Source organism: Ovis aries, chromosome 24 (assembly GCF_016772045.2).
Source record: "Ovis aries strain OAR_USU_Benz2616 breed Rambouillet chromosome 24, ARS-UI_Ramb_v3.0, whole genome shotgun sequence".
In the NCBI taxonomy this organism is placed as follows: domain Eukaryota; kingdom Metazoa; phylum Chordata; class Mammalia; order Artiodactyla; family Bovidae; genus Ovis; species Ovis aries.
In genome coordinates, this window is record NC_056077.1 from 37962848 (window position 1) to 37978737 (window position 15890).

The window sequence follows — 15890 nt, forward strand, 5'->3', positions numbered from 1 at the left end:
GGAGTGCCAGACCACCTTACCTGCCTCCTGAGAAACCTGTATGTGGGTCAACAAGCAATGTTAGAACAAGACATGGAACCACTGACTGGTTCAAAACTGGAAAAGGACTACATCAAGGCTGTATATTGTCACCCTGCTTATTTAACTTCTATGCAGAGTACATCATGTGAAATGCTGGGCTGGATGAAGCACAATCTGGAATCAAGATTACAGAGAGAAATATCACAACTCATATGTTTGCAAATGATGCCACTCTAATGGTTAGAAAGCGAGGAGGAACTAAAGAGCCTCTTGATGAAGGTGAAAGAGGAGAGTGAAAAATCTGGCTTAAAACTCAACATTCAAAAAGCTAAGATCATGACATCTAGTCTCACCACTTCATGGCAAACAGATGGGTGAAAAATGGCAACAGTGGCAGATTTTATTTTCTTGGGCTCCAAAATCACTGCAGATGATGACTGTAGCCATGAAATTAAAATGTGCTTGCTCCTTGGAAGGAAAGCTATGACAAACAGACCACATATTAAAAAGCAGAGACATCACTTTGGCAACAAAGGTCCATATAGTCAAACCTCAGATATGCAAATGATGCCACCCTAATGGTTTTTCCAGTGGTCATGTATGAATATGAGAGTTGGACTATAAAGAAGGCTCAGAGCCAAAGAATTGATGCTTTCAAATTATGGTACTGAAGAAGACTCTTGAGAGTCCCTTGGACAGCAAGGAGTCAAACCAGTCAATTCTAAAGAAATCAACCCTGAATATTCATTGGAAGGACTGAAACTGAAGCTGAATACTTTGGCCACCTGATGTGAAGAGCCAACTCATTGAAAAAGACCTTGATGCTGGGAAAAATTGAAGGCAAGAGGAAAAGGGGACGACAGAGGATGAGATGGTTGGATGGCATCACCGACTTAACAGACTTGAGTCCATCTGAGCAAACTCTGGTAGATACTCAAGGACAGGGAAGCCTGGTGTGCTGCAGTCCATGGGGTCACAAAGAGTTGGACACAACTCAGCAACTGAACAACGACAAGAAGCAAGGAGAATAGGGTACTAGAAAGGAGCTAAGAGGGATTACACATGGCTAACAGAAGACTTCTAGAAGTGATGGATATATTCATTATATCAATTGTGGTGATGGTTTCACAGGTGTAGTATACATATGTAAAAACTTAACCAAATTGCACGCGTTAAGTTTGTGAAGTTTATTTCATATCAATTATACTTCAGTGTGGCTTCCCTGGTAGTTCAGCAGTAAAGAACCCACCTGCAATGCAGGAGACTCGAGTTTGATTCCTGGGTCAAGAAGATTCCCTGGAAAGGAAATGACAGTCCACTCCGGTATTCTTGCCTCGGAAATCCCCTGGATAGAGGGCCCTGATGGGCTGCAGTAAATGGGGTCGAGAAAGAGTCGGACGTGCCTTAGCCACTAAACACGACCACCAACAACATACCTCAATAAAGCATCATGAAAAATGGAGGAAAAGCATAAGCCAATGATCACATTGGTGCATCTAATATAACATGCATAAACATGAGATCAGGTGGATGAGATGCAGTTTTGTGCATATGGGATTATGTAAATTAAATAATGCAGTATATGGTACAACTGTATGTAAAGGGTAATGGATACACTGGAGAAGCCATAAGTACGCATTTGAGATAACACATCACATCCCATGGCATTTGTAGTGGGGCCTAGCATGGAAATGTAACGTGATTTTAATAGAGGAAAACCAAAGAATACATTTTCATCCAATGAGCGTTAATTTCCTTCCTCCCTCCTGAACTAACAGTCCTGGCTCATGACATGAGTAACCTATTTCCTGCTGTGAACCACCTTATCTTATTACTTACTTAGACCTCAATAAGAAAAACACAATAGTTAAGCCTTCCATGGCTCTCAGATATAAGCTGGCAGCCTGTTCACACAGCACACCATTTGTTCAGGGACATTGCAGGTTAAGTCAAGAGGATTACTCCCTGAAACAAAATACTTTCAATAAAGCCACAAAGGAGAAAATGCCGCCTCTTAGAGAAGCACATTGGGTAAAAGATGGAGAATTTTAAAAAAAAAATTATTCTTTGCTTTCTGCAAGAGGCCAAGTCCAGGACTTGAGTTAGTGCAAACCCACAAAGAAGCAGAGAAAAGCAATTCTCAACAATTCACTTGGACCTTGATTGATTTTTTTTCAAGGTTAGTAAAACCGATCCTTAGAGAACCTTCCTGACATAATACAGGAAAAGACAGTTATATAAAATTGTGACAGTAATGCGAGTCTTTTATACCATTCACTTTCCCTCCTTCCTTCTCTCTCTCCCTGCCTTCCTCCCCCAACTCACTCTCAGCACACACATTGTTCCTGCCACTCTTTCCTCCCCACGCACCCCAATACAGTAAATCTGTGAAAGAATGCCTCTGGGTGACATTCCCTCATCTGTGAAAGGAAGAGTTGCAGTATCTCTGAGGCCGTGAGAGAGTATCCAGCTTGCAAATGCTCTGAGATATATAGTTCGGTTGATCACTGGGGTTCTAGCAAAGGCTATATATTGAGGCACAGACTAAAATCTTCCACGAGATTGTGCTGTGTGATGTCAGAAAGTTGAAGAATTTTAAAAATTTAGTAACTCAACCTGTCTTTAAGATCTGAATGACATCAGCTGGTTTAACTGATTTTTTTCAATGGATTAAAATCATATCTGCATAAATGAGTCTCAACCTTGCCTGTCCATTAGACTCACCTGGGGATTTAGTTAGTCTGATGGCGGAAGGGTTTTGTCATTCTTTCTGCTGCTCATATTCTTAGGCATTCAGGGCAAGTCTAATGTGTGGTCAGGGCTGATAACCCTTCATCTATACTTCACCAAATATCAGGTTAAAAACAGGCCACAGTCTAGCTCTCAGAAACTTGAATATTTGGATCTTACTGGCTTTGTGTAGATCCAGCCGGAATCTGAGACAACACCTGGGATTTTTGACTATTTCTTCGCTGAAACCCAGGCCTGTCATCCCCTGGATGGGTCACACAGGTCACTGTGTAAATCAAAAAGTCTGTTTGTGCAAAGCAATGATCTTTTCAATATTTTTAAAATTTCACAGGTAATTCTTGCTCTTTGTAATGTTCAAATAACTCAGGGGTAAATAAATTTATTTAATGTAGCACCCATAGAAATTTCTTCAGTGATCTAGATGGAAGAAAGGGTCAGCAGGGCTGTTGATTTTACCTTTTTTCTTGTCCCTATTTTTGCTTTAAAAAAAAAGTGCTTGTTTCTGATTCATTGTCCACTGCTCAGCAAAGCACTTCCAAGATTTATTTATTTTATTTTGGCTATCCCACGAGGTGTGTGGGATCCTAGTTTCCTCACCAGGGATTGAACCTTCACTTCCTAAATTGGAAGCACAGAGTCTTAACCACTGGATCACCAGGGAAGTCCCAAGGGGCAAATAAATTTTAAAATAATAGTGTTCCCCTTCCTCTCTAACACAACTTCCCTGGTATAACTCATAACTAAGGTCAGCGGCAGGGAGTTATTGAAATTCACACACAAGCACATACAAATATATGAATTCATGTATTACGGTTTTGTTCTTTTTTCTTTCTCCCTCTGTCATATACAGAAAAGAGACATCTTTGTATTTTTTTCCCTGCTGTGCTTTATTCACTTAATCTATATCCTGAGAGTTCAGTAAAACCTGGTGGATTAAATACCCTCCTGCAACCTCACTTAAAATGGCAGCAGAGGGACTAAAAAGGACATGAGCTGCAAGGATAAAGAGACAGCAAAGGAGACGAGAACAATAAAATCTCAGAGCTGGAAGGCAGATGGGGGAGCTGCAGCTGTTTCAGGAAATGGAGAGATGAGAACCGGACCTTGGAGAGAAGCCCCCAGACCCTGCTGCTTTCCAATACAAAACCCGAGGCCGAGGAATCGGGGGCCCAGATCCTTCTGCACATGGGTGTGCAGCTGATGCTGTTGTTTTCCGTCTTCATGTAGCCAGCGTTTCTCACCAAGCGAAGAATAACTGTTAAATTGTGAACGTGATGCTGAAAAAGAAAGCCCACAGATAGCAGTGGCGTTGTATACAGTTGGAGAATCCAGGCTTCAGATTAAACAGCCTGTGTTCAAACCCTGGCTTCATCTCTACAGCACTCTTGTAACTTGGGGCCAATTACCTAACTGCTGATATTTCATTTCCTCTCCTGTTTGTTGTTACTCAGTCACTCCGTCGTGTCCACCTCTTTTCCACCCCTTGGACTGCAGCACGCCAGGCTTCCCTGTCCTTCACCATCTCCCGGAGCTTGCTCAAACTCATGTCCATTGAGTCAATCATGCCATGAAACCATCTCATCCTCTGTCGTCCCCTTCTCCTCCTTTCTTCAGTCTTTCCCAGCATCACGGTCTTTTCAAATGAGTCACCTCTTCGCATCGGGTAAAGTATTGGCGCTTCAGCATCAGTCCTTCCAATGAATTCAGGACTGATCTCCTTTAGGATGGACTGGTTGGATCTCCTTGCAATCCAAGGGACTCTCAAGAGTCTTCTCCCACACCGCAGTTCAAAAGCATCAATTCTTCTACGCTCAGCCTTCTTTATGGTCCAACTCTCACATGACTACTGGAAAAACCATAGCTTTGACTAGACGGACATTTGTTGGCAAAGTAATGTCTCTGCTTTTTAATATGCTGTCTAGGTTGGTCATAGCTTTTCTTCCAAGGAGCAAGAGTCTTTTCATTTCATGGCTGCAGTCACCATCTGCAACCTCTCCTGTTAAGAGCTTACTAATTAACATCATCTCATTGGGTTGTTTCGGGGGTTATAGATGAAATACTCTCTTTTTGTACCAGAGCATGGTACCTGGTAAAAAGCAGCAATAATAATAATTAGTAGTAGTATTAGAAATACTAAACTAGTATTACGGGTACTAGTAGTAGTAGTAACAGTAGTGGTAACCACAAAAATGAAGAGATCTGATAAAGTGATATAATCGACTCATAAATGTCAAGGACTTGTACATGTTCGGTGTTCAGTTTGCCCTTTATTATACCAATACTCTGTCAAAAAAAGAATCCTATTTCTTATTTTTCTTTCATCCATGGTGAGATGGATTTTTCATTCTACACATGGCCTTTTGGGAAAAGGCCTTAAAGCTTATATCTCTATCTGTAACTATTTCTGAAACACAGCTTCAAGGTTTGAAAGCCTTCTCTTGTCTACTTCTCATTGTTAACATCACATTTAATGGTGTCTGGAAAAGATTCGAGTTCACAGTTTATAGGGGTGATCTGTCTATTCCAGGCATATATAGTACAGGGCAGAGAGGGGGTGGGTTCAGAAGAGGGTACCGTACATTCATGGGAACTCATGGCTCTGGGGCTTGTCCGTTACTGCATTGCAACACCGAAAATATCGTGACCCAAATACCTGGTTAATGTCAGGGAAGCAACTCAGATACAAAGTCTGTTGTCAAGAGATAAGAAAAACACCCCAGATAAGAGTGAGCATGTGGAAGCACGTGGTTTTCTATTGGCTTAGCATCCTGGTGTCAGAAGAGGATTCCACTTCCGACAGGCCAGAGGGACATTCTGAGATGTCTGCGACAGGGCATAGCTATTATCCTCATGGAGTCAGGGTCTGAGAGACTGGGAATGGTGACAGACGAGACAGGTGACATTCCCGCTTTTTTTACCATTTTACCGTCATCCTTACTCCACAGAGGGAGACAGGAAGGCTGCCTCCGGGGGTCTGTGCGTGGGCTTGTCCACGTGGGTATGGCATCGCCACTCTGCCTACTTATCTATCCTCTCCCCAGAAAGCATCCACCAATCATCACCCCCAGTCTCAAATGATCATCTTAAAAGACACAGACACTCAGCGAAAACTGCTGGAAGGAACACACACACGCGCGCACACCTCTTCTAACTCAATCATGCTTCTGAGTGCTCGGCTCTTTGTGACCCCATAGACTGTACGTAGCCCACCAGGCTGCTCTGTCCATGGGATTCTCCAGGCGAGAATACTGGAGTGGGTTGCCATTTCCTTCTCCAGGGGATCTTCCCCGACCCAGGGATCAAACTTGCGTCTCTCACACTGGCAGACGATTCCTTACCACTGCGTCACCTGGGAAGCCCCTCTAACTCACAGACAGCACTTTAAAACATATGCAGGATTTTCTTAGAGGTTTTGCTGTTTGATACCAATAACAACCCTGCACAGGGTACTTTCTTAGAGTTGAGGAAGGCAAGGAGATAAATGGGTGAATGAGATCTCATAATTAGTAAGTTGTGGAGCCAGCATTTGAAGCCACATCTCTAGAGATAACATATCCTTTCCATGATGCCATGCTGCTTCTTCTAAAGTAATAAGAATAATTGCATATATAAATATTTATTAAGCACTTACTGTGTGCCAAGTATATGGCTCTAAGCACTTCACATATATTAAGTTATTTAATCCTTTAAACAATCCAGTTTTACAGAGAAGGAAACTGGGGCATGGAGGAATGGAATTTTTTTTTTCTTCAAAATAATAGATGACTGTCCAGGGAGGTTATGTCACATTCAAAAGGGGTTCAGTACTCTTCAAAGACCCTACTTTTGAGTTTGTTTTCTACTAAAAGCCAAAGTATTCTGCCAAATTATTTATGTCTTTTCAGTAGCTGAAAGACCTGTTAGCAAACACCAACCAGATGTTTCTCCGGATGCTTCCAAGGCTGTGCGGGGCTCTTGAAAGAAGCAACTCCAGAGAGGAGTGACCCCTCTATATAGTACTCTCCTGACCTTTGTGGAAGGGGCGAGGCAGAGATGAGACTCCCCAGGTCTTCTCAAAGTGATGGACGTGCTCACTTTTGCCTCTGCACACACGTCTTCTTCCTGCCGTGCAGAGTGTTTACGCCTCCTCACATCCCTGTCCTCAAGGCCTCGGAGACGCCTGTGATTCCAGCGCTTCCTGCCCCACACCTCAGTCTGTGCACACGTATCCTACATTATTTCAGAAACTCCCAGCCTGTGCCCTGGGGCCTCCACCTTCCAAGCCAGGTCCCTAACTTGTTCAGTCTCTCTGCAGGAATCACTTCAACTCCCCGCCTGTTTGGTTGGCTTCTTTGAGATGCCCTCCAGATCCCTGGCCCTGCGCCCACAGTTCCCACAGCCAGAGCGGCGCCGAGCACGTCTGTAAAGGTCAGCGTTGAATCCCATTTCTGCTGGGTGAGTTTGTCTTCCTCGCGAGCTCAGGAGACACCGCTGTCCTTTGTGCTCAGAGAGACTCTGCACTGAGAACAAGGCCCACTCTCTCTCTGTTTGACCAGAGGTGTATTGCCTGCCATGGCATCTATCTGTCTTTCCCTTCTGCTCAGTGCTGCATTGCCCACCCGCCTGTAGTCACTCGTTCATTTGGGAGACTAAGAGCAGGGCACCCCGCGAGGAGCTGGAAGTACAGTGATGGCTAAGACAGTGGCTGTCATCGTCTCCCAGGGAGGCTGTGCATCGTGTGGCTGGTGGACACACGCGAGAGGATGAGGGGCACCGAAGAGGAGCAGCCAGCTTATACTGGGGCATCGCAAAGGCGTCTAGAACAGCGGCCCTCCACCTTGTTGGCACCAGGAACCAGTTTCGTGGAAGACAGTTTTTCCACAGGTGAGGCAGGGGGATGATTCTCATAAGGAGCACACAACCTAGATCCCTCAGAAAGCCCTCGCATGTGCAGTTCACAGTAGGGTTCAAGATCCTATGAGAATCTAATGCCACCACTGATCTGACCGGAGGCGGAGCTCAGGTGGTAATTTGAGCGATGGGGACTGGCTGTAAATACAGAGGACGCTTCACTGCTCACTCACCTGCCACTCACCTCCTGCTGTGTGGCCGCGTCCCTAACAGGCCTAAGACCAGTACTGGTCCATGGCCCCAGGGGTTGGGGACCCTTGTTCTAGAGAATACACGAAGTAGAGAGTGAAGGAGAGGAAGTGTGAGCAGGTCAAATGTGCTTGAGCGAGTGATCATGAGGAGGAAGGCGGTAAGGGCAGAAGGGGCATTACACACGAGAGCGCGCGTGCGGGCACAGGACTGGTACAGCCGTGAAACTAAAAGGCCTTCCTAAGGTCAGAAGCAGAACATTCAAAGGACGTGTCCAAAAATGAGGCTACAAAGATAAGCAGAAGTCAGATCATGCAAAGCCTTATGAGCCATGATAAGGCAACCAGACTGTTCTGAGGGCCCTGGGAAGCCACGAAAGGGTTTTAGGCAGGATGGCGATCTTGGGATCAGACTCACCCTTTGGAAAGGTCACTGGCTGGAAAACAAGGAGGGGCCTGGGGTGGAAGGAGGTGATGAGGGGCTGGCTGCACCAACAAACAGAGGCCTCACCACATGTGTGCACCCCTAGGGGGCCTCCAAGGGCGAACCGGTCACTCAGCTGCTTGGGGAGGTGTCCAACCATAGCCCTCAGCCCAGTCCCTGTCTGGGAAGAGTCGCCTCCCCCCAGAGCCACGCTGCTCCTCCGGGGCAGCCACCTCAGACGACTGACGGAGGGCATCGAGGCTCAGGCCCTGAGCCCTCAGGATGACTGAAGCGCGTCCCCACCGCAGAGCGTCTGTGGTGCAGCCATGCCCCAGTTCACTGTCCTCATCCTTCCTTCCCCACCCCCAGGCTCCCCAGGAAACTTCCTGCCTGCTCCACTCAGCATCTCAGAGCCTGTTTCCTGGGAAAGAGCTGGGATCAGGGGTGGTCCAGGGAAGACCTGCATCCCCCGCCAGGTGGCCGGCAAGAGGTAGTTCACAGGTGGTGGTGCCCTGTCAGCCCTGGTGAGCTGTGGCCCCGCAGCTGTGAAGGCTTGTGGCTGGTGAAGGGGGCTGGGTGGGGTGGGGTATCCTGGCAGGGCCAATGAATAGCTCAGCTTTTGAGAGGTCAAGGGCATGAGATAATATATTATAATGAAATGAATGAGCCCAATGAAATTAGATGCTTTCTAATGAGTGCCATTGATGCCTCGGAGAAAGACTGTACAAAGCCAACTGTGGAATTCAGAGTGCCTTCAAAACAGTATATAAAGAGAGACTCTTATCTCCTGCATCCAGAAGGCAGGAGAAGCCAGGCCCAGGACTTCACGTGGCAGTAGCCCCAGTCCTCCAGAGCACAGCGGATTCTCAGCCCCAGCACGTCTGCTGTGTCAGCACAAGCTCTGAGTCAGAAGGCATGGGACCCTGAGGACTGAGATGGGGTCATCTGGGCAGATGCACTTGAAAGCCCTGAAGCCCCAGACCCCTGGAAACCCCCCACCCTGCAGCTGTGGCCCATGGCTTTGCTTAGAGGCTAGTTGAGAGACCACACAGAAGGCTCAGCCTCTCAAGGCAGTGTGTGCCCACTCCCCAGGATGTGCCCTCCCCTCCACTCTGGGTACCAGGCCAACCTCAGGGGTCAAGTCCTCACACAACCCATCTGGGGAAGCTCAGGGCCTGCTAAGGGATGAAGGGGACTGTCCCCTAGAGGAGACGGCTATGGGACTAGATAGGGGTGGGGGGCATCAGACTGGATGAAGGAGAGCTTGCTGATGTGAAAACATGTCTACAGACGCTCTGCACTCCACACCCCAGCAAGGACCCCTGGTGAAGGGGCCAGCACGCTAGCGGGACATGTCCTGGGAGCTCAGAGGAAAGCAGGAGTGTACGTTCAGTGAGGTAGGAACGCCCGAGTGCTATGGCAGGTGTGGGAGGACAGCCCAAAATGCGCAGACGTTCACGCTGCCCGTAGACTTCCTGTGGCAGAAACCCAGCCTCAGACCTGCGTTCATGTTAGTAGCTTACAGTGAATCCGTTCCACTGTGGGGGGAAGAGGTTTGTTGGTTTGTCTTTTATTTGACTCTGCTGGGTCTTAGTGGCCGCACGCAGGATTTTGTTGCCATGTGCTGGATCTTTATTGTGGCATGTGGAATCCTTTTTTGTTTTTTTTTTTAAAGTTCTGACGGGTGGGGTCTAGTTCCTTGACCAAGGATTCAACCCAGGCCCCCTGCATTGGGAGCACAATCTTAGCCACTGGACCACCAGGGAAGTCCCAAACTTTTTAATTTATAAGAAACTTTCTCAGTTCACTTGAGGATAAAGGCCCCTCAGTTCACTTGAGGAAAAATGCCTTTTGTGGCTCATGATCATTTTGAATATGAAGTATTTACTAAAGGAAATTTTCTTTCCTAAGAGGTCTCAGAATGCAGATTGTTCAATTTTTCTTTTTCAGAGAAAGCTCTCGGCTGTATCTTTCTCGAGAACAAATTTGCTCAATTCTTATCTTCCTGGCTGGTGAATAGGTTTACCCTGGATAGCATTACTGCTTGGCTTTCATGATTCTATTTTCCTGGCTGGGCTGTGTAATTTCTCTCCTTGTAATTTTCCTTGGTATGCCATGTGGATCACATACGAAGCTTGCTTTGAGTCATTTGCCATTAGTTCGGCTTCTGGGTAACATTTTCATTTTACCAGCCGTGTCTTAGACCGTGTCAAACAATAATATTGACACAACAACGCTACAGTGATAACTTACAGGGAGTGAATACTTACTCTGCATTAGGCACTGTTCCCAGGGCTTTCCATAATCGACGCATTTCATCTGCACATTGGCCTTGTCTCTAGTCCCCTACCCCTTTAAGAAACCTCTCATGACATAAAGTAGACAGACTGGGAGGTTTCATCTCCAAGTTGCAGACGGAGACACTGAGCCACAGTAGTCGTCCTGTCTTGCCTGTATGTGAGCCCTTCCCAGGGAAGAAAGCTCAGCCTTTCTCAGACAGGCCCGATAAGGTGGAGCTTGGGGTCAACACTCTGAAGATTTGGTACTCAGAAATCTCACAGTATCCACTGCCTGCCCCCAACAGATAAAGAGTTAGGCTGTGTGCGGTTGCCAAGCATGGATGGAAATTTAGGTAACCAGACCTCTAGTCCTGCCCTAGGAACAGGTAACATTTCCCCCTGGGACTCCGTCTCTCCATCCATCAAATGAGGGTGTAGACCAGATCAGGAACTATATACTGGTGGCGCGAGGGACACTTGGTGCCCACAGATGTGTTTTGCTTACACTACCCATTTCATTTCGCTTTGGTTTGGTTTTTCAGAGTGAGGGGGTGAATTCCTTTAAGAGGTAGCCAGCTCAGACCATGCTGCATGACACCTTATGGTCTTAAACAAGTCGGAATTACACACTTATGTACTTGCCTGGTGCCTATAGACTTTTGAGATTACAAATGCAAACGCGGGATTAAATTATTTCTGAAACTCACCAGATCGATCGTGTGTATTTCCCTCTGGAGTCCCTGAGCCAAGGAGATGGGAGACCCCCAAGTAAGGGGGGCGGTAAATGAGGGAGCAGGAGCAGTTGCTGGCCCTCCACGTTCTTAGCGTCCTGGGATCTGAGGCGCCTGGCCAGCCTTGCCCAGTGCTGCCCGCTCCGCAGTGCCAAGGAAGACAGCGCAGCGGCATGTCCTGGCTGGGAAGCTGGAGAGCTGTGCGGTGCCCTGCTTTTGTTCACAGGAGGTGGGTGACAGGTGGCAGGCCTGCTGCGGGAGGCAGACCTCAGCAACGAACAGAGACACTGTCTGGCAGCCCCTGCAGTTGCTGGGACCCCTGCACCGGGGCACACAGGAGCCGCCTGCAGTCTTCAAACCACACGAGGCTGTGGGAAGTGCCCCACTGGGTGTGGGCCAGCCTCACCTGTGTACTGTCGGCCTTGACAGACCCAGCTCACCTCTGGCTTTTGCTCTCTGTGGTTGTCATAGTTATGAGGTTTCGTTTCCCCCGATTCCTCCTCTTCACAGCAGAGGGGCTCAAACCCACTTCCTACCAGGGGCAAACACTGAGGTCACCCCAAGTTTGCGCTGGTAACACCAGTTTGGCCCATACTTCCTAGAACATAGTAAGGGCCCCATTTCTTTAACACTCATGAACGACCTTGACTTTATCTTAGAGTCTGTCTTCACTTACTTATTCCATACCCAGCTCTGTGACTGACACAATCAGAGCTGGTATTATCTCTCAAGCAAGATGACATTTCAAAACACACAGGCCTCAGGTGGACGGAGATAATGTCAGGGGAGCTCAGTAGGGTTCCTCTCGGGCCCTAATGAGAAACACAAAGGAGCAAATTATGGAGACTTTCTATAGAGCCCTTTGGCGTGTGCAGGAAGAGAGAGGGGAGAAAAAAAGAATCCTAGCAGTAATAATGGCCTTTTTGAGAGGAACTAGTGTTATTCATCTGCTCTCGAATCCAGATTGAGTTCAGTAGGTGAGAGAACACCGTTCTCTCTTGGTGGATTTCTCCATGTGAGCTTTGGGAAAACATTTCAAGCCGAAGAGAGAATTAGATCAGCCAAAGACAGTGTGCATGTATACCCCTGGCAGAGGAGCCCAGGGAGTGAATTCTGTTCCTTTGTTTTGGCTCTCAGCTGGAATACCATGTTTAAATTAATGTTTTTAACAGCATTATTTAAGCTCTGCAAACATTTTACAAGCTAGTCTTAAGGTCGGAACTTTGCTTTGTTTGTTCATTTCCACAGAACTTCTCTGAGGTGCAATTGTATATAGGGGTAACTGAGTCCTACAGATACAATGTGTAAGCTGACTTAAAAAAAAAAAAACTGTGTACCGTCACGTGACATAAAATACTTGAGAAGCCAAGGGTCCTTGATAAAGTGTTTTTTTTCTTTTCTCATAAACCTTGTAGCACTGAGCATTATGCCTTATACATACATAGTAGGCACTCAGTGGATGTAAGTAGAATTGGGTTTATCAAATATTTATTATGTCTTCTACATTTAATTATACAGTTTTGCTAGAGTAGGAATCCTACTCTAATAGCTTCATTCCAATTCAAGTTTTGCAGGGTAGACTTAATCTGCTTAATTTATCGCAAATAGCTAGAAAAATTATGAAATGTTTTGTCATTAACATAAGTCATTGGGAACTAGACCTAGGCTGAACATTTTTCTTACATAGTGCAGTTGGTACATAGTTTAAAGTTAAGCCAGCAGAATCCTTAAATAGGATTTTATAAACAGCCTTCTCCTTGATTATTGAATAGCATTAGTCTGGCCCTTTAGAGTCCCAGCCATCTTAGAGCTCAAAATAAGCATGTGAACACTGCAAAGCAAAAGAAGAAAAAAAGAAAAAAGAAGCTCACTATCTCGCCAGCCGCGTGAAGAGGAACTCCATTCCCACTTGTCGGCATCCAGTTGAACCTTTATGAACTGCCGATGCCCCACACCCAGAGGGAACTGGATTAAAGACCTACAGGAGATGCCTCATAGATCTTCTTAGACAGGTGCTCTTCACACCTCTGCCGCGTATCTGAGGCTCGCTTCACGGAGTTGTAGAGAGAGCTCTGCCCTTCCTGAAGCACATGAAGTAAAATAAACCCAGAGCTGAAAAAATGAGATGTGCAGATTCAAACCCAGAATTGTGGGAATGACAGACAAAAGGTGGACAGTAAGTCTTTCATTGTTATTATTATTATTAAAAGCCTGTGTATTGGGGGGATTTCCCTGGTGGTGCAATGGATAAAGTTCCACCTGCCAATGCAGGGAAACATGGGTTCGATCCCTGGTCTGGGAAGATTCCACATGCCACAGAGCAACTAAGCCTGTGGGCCACGACTAGCAAGCCTGTGGGCCACAACTATCGAGCCTGTGGGCCACAACTAGCAAGCCTGTGGTCTAGAGCCCAGACGCCCTACAGCCCATGCTCTGCGACAAGAGAAGTCACTGCAGTGAGAAGCCTGCTCACTGCAACTTGAGAAAGGAATGAAGACCCAGTTGCAGCCATAAATAAATAAACATGAGTAAAATTTGTAAAAATCCTGTGTATTTGGCACTCACTATTTTCAGTGGAAGCCATCATCATTCACGCACTCGTGTTCTCTCACTCATTTATTCATCCTATCTGGGTGGCACACCTACTTTGGGCATGCCAGGAGCGTAAGTGGTCTCTGACAGGGCTGTTGGAATGACTCCCTAGCCTGCAAGTCTATGAGGGACCCTGGAGGTATGAATAGTGTGTGGACCCACCTCACTGATTCACACCTTGTATATATGGAAATATAAGGTCTTTAATTCAGTTTTCCCAGTCATCCCACAGACTTTAGGTGAGGGTGGATGTGTTAACCAAAGGAAAGTCTCACTTGGACTAAACTTATTTGTGATTAAAATTCTTTGTTAAAAAATATTAAGATTTCAGAAGGAGACTGTTATGGACTGAATTGTGTCCTCCAAAATTTGTATGTTGAAGCCCTAATTCCCAAAATGACTGTATTTGGAGATAGGGCCTTTACAGAGGTAATAAGGTTATAAGTGATCATAAGGGTAGGACCCTAATCTGATGGGACCTGTGTCCTTATAAGAAGAGGAAGAGGCATCAGAGATCTCTGTGAGGGCAAAAGGAAGGTAGCCTTCTCCAAGCCAGCAGGAGAGGCTTCACCAGAACCCAGCCTGCTGGCATCTTGATCTTGGAATTCTAGCTCCTAGAACTATGAGAAAACAAATATCTGCTGTTTAAGCTACCCAGCCTGTGATGCTTTATGGCAGCCCTAGCAGACTAATGCAGAAACCTTGCGAAAATCCGCTACACTGTTTTCACAGGATTGTGACACTTAGCACAATGCTGAGCACACAGGGTGGACAATAAGTACTTGCCAAGCAAGGGGTGGAAAAAGAAGCAGTGACCAATTTTTATTTTCTTGGTCTCCAAAATCACTGCGGATGGTTTCTGAAGCCATGAAATTAAAAGACACTTGCTTCTTGGAAGGAAAGCTATGACAAACCTAGACAGTGTATTAAAAAGCAGAGATATCACTTTGCCAACAAAGGTCCATTATAGTCAAAGCTATGGTTTTTCCAGTAGTCATGTACAGATGTGAGAGTTGGACTGTAAAGAAGGCTGAGTGTCGAAGAACTGATGCTTTTGAACCGTGGTGTAGGAGAAGACTCTTGAGAGTCCCTTGAATTGCAAGGAGATCAAACCAGTCAATCCTAAAGGACGTCATTCCTGAATATTCATTGGAAGGACTGATGCTGAAGCCAAAGCTACGGTACTTGGACCACCCGATGGGAAGAGCCAGCTCATTGAAAAAGACCCTGATGCTGGGAAAGATTGAAGGTAAAAGGAGAAGAGGATGACAGAGAACGAGATGGTTAGGTAGCATCACCAACTCAATGGACACGGATTTGAGCAAAGTCTGAGAGATAGTGGAGGACAAAGGAGCCTAGCGTTCTGCAGTCCATGGGGTCACAAAGAGCTGGACACAACACAATGACCAAACAAAGTGAGCGGTGAAGAGAGAACTCAGGGCACAGTTCTCTGACAGAACTCAGAGACCCTGATCCACGAGGTCCTTCCGTGGATGGGGAGACAGGGACCGTGACCCAGTGATGGAGCCTCATGCTTCCTCTTCCCTCTCTGGAAACCACAGTTGCTCATCCATCTCTACGCTATGGGAAGACTCCAAAAAAGGCTGGATGATGACCCTAAAATAGCTTAAATTTGAAAACGAAAAGAAATGAAACACTAGCTCTCTAGCTCCATGCACTCTCCGCTGCTTGCTTCCTCCTTTTGCTGAAGAGTAAAGAGCAGAATGACAGGTCTGGTCACATTTCTTGACCCGTGTGTTCACGGCAGCCCCCTCTTACAGGAAGATGCTCTGTCAGTCCTTTGGGGCCACATGAGTTATACATAATGATCTCTTTGGATATCAAAACGATAAAGGCAAAACTATAAAGAGGGCTTTGCTGGTCTTCTCCTTCCCACCCCTCAAAATGTGCCAGCTGCTCCCAGGTTACTGATGTCCCTCAGCACATTGATCTGACGAAAGAATCCTCATAAGGTGTTGGCTGCTGCTGCTGCTAACTCGCTTCAGTTGTGTCC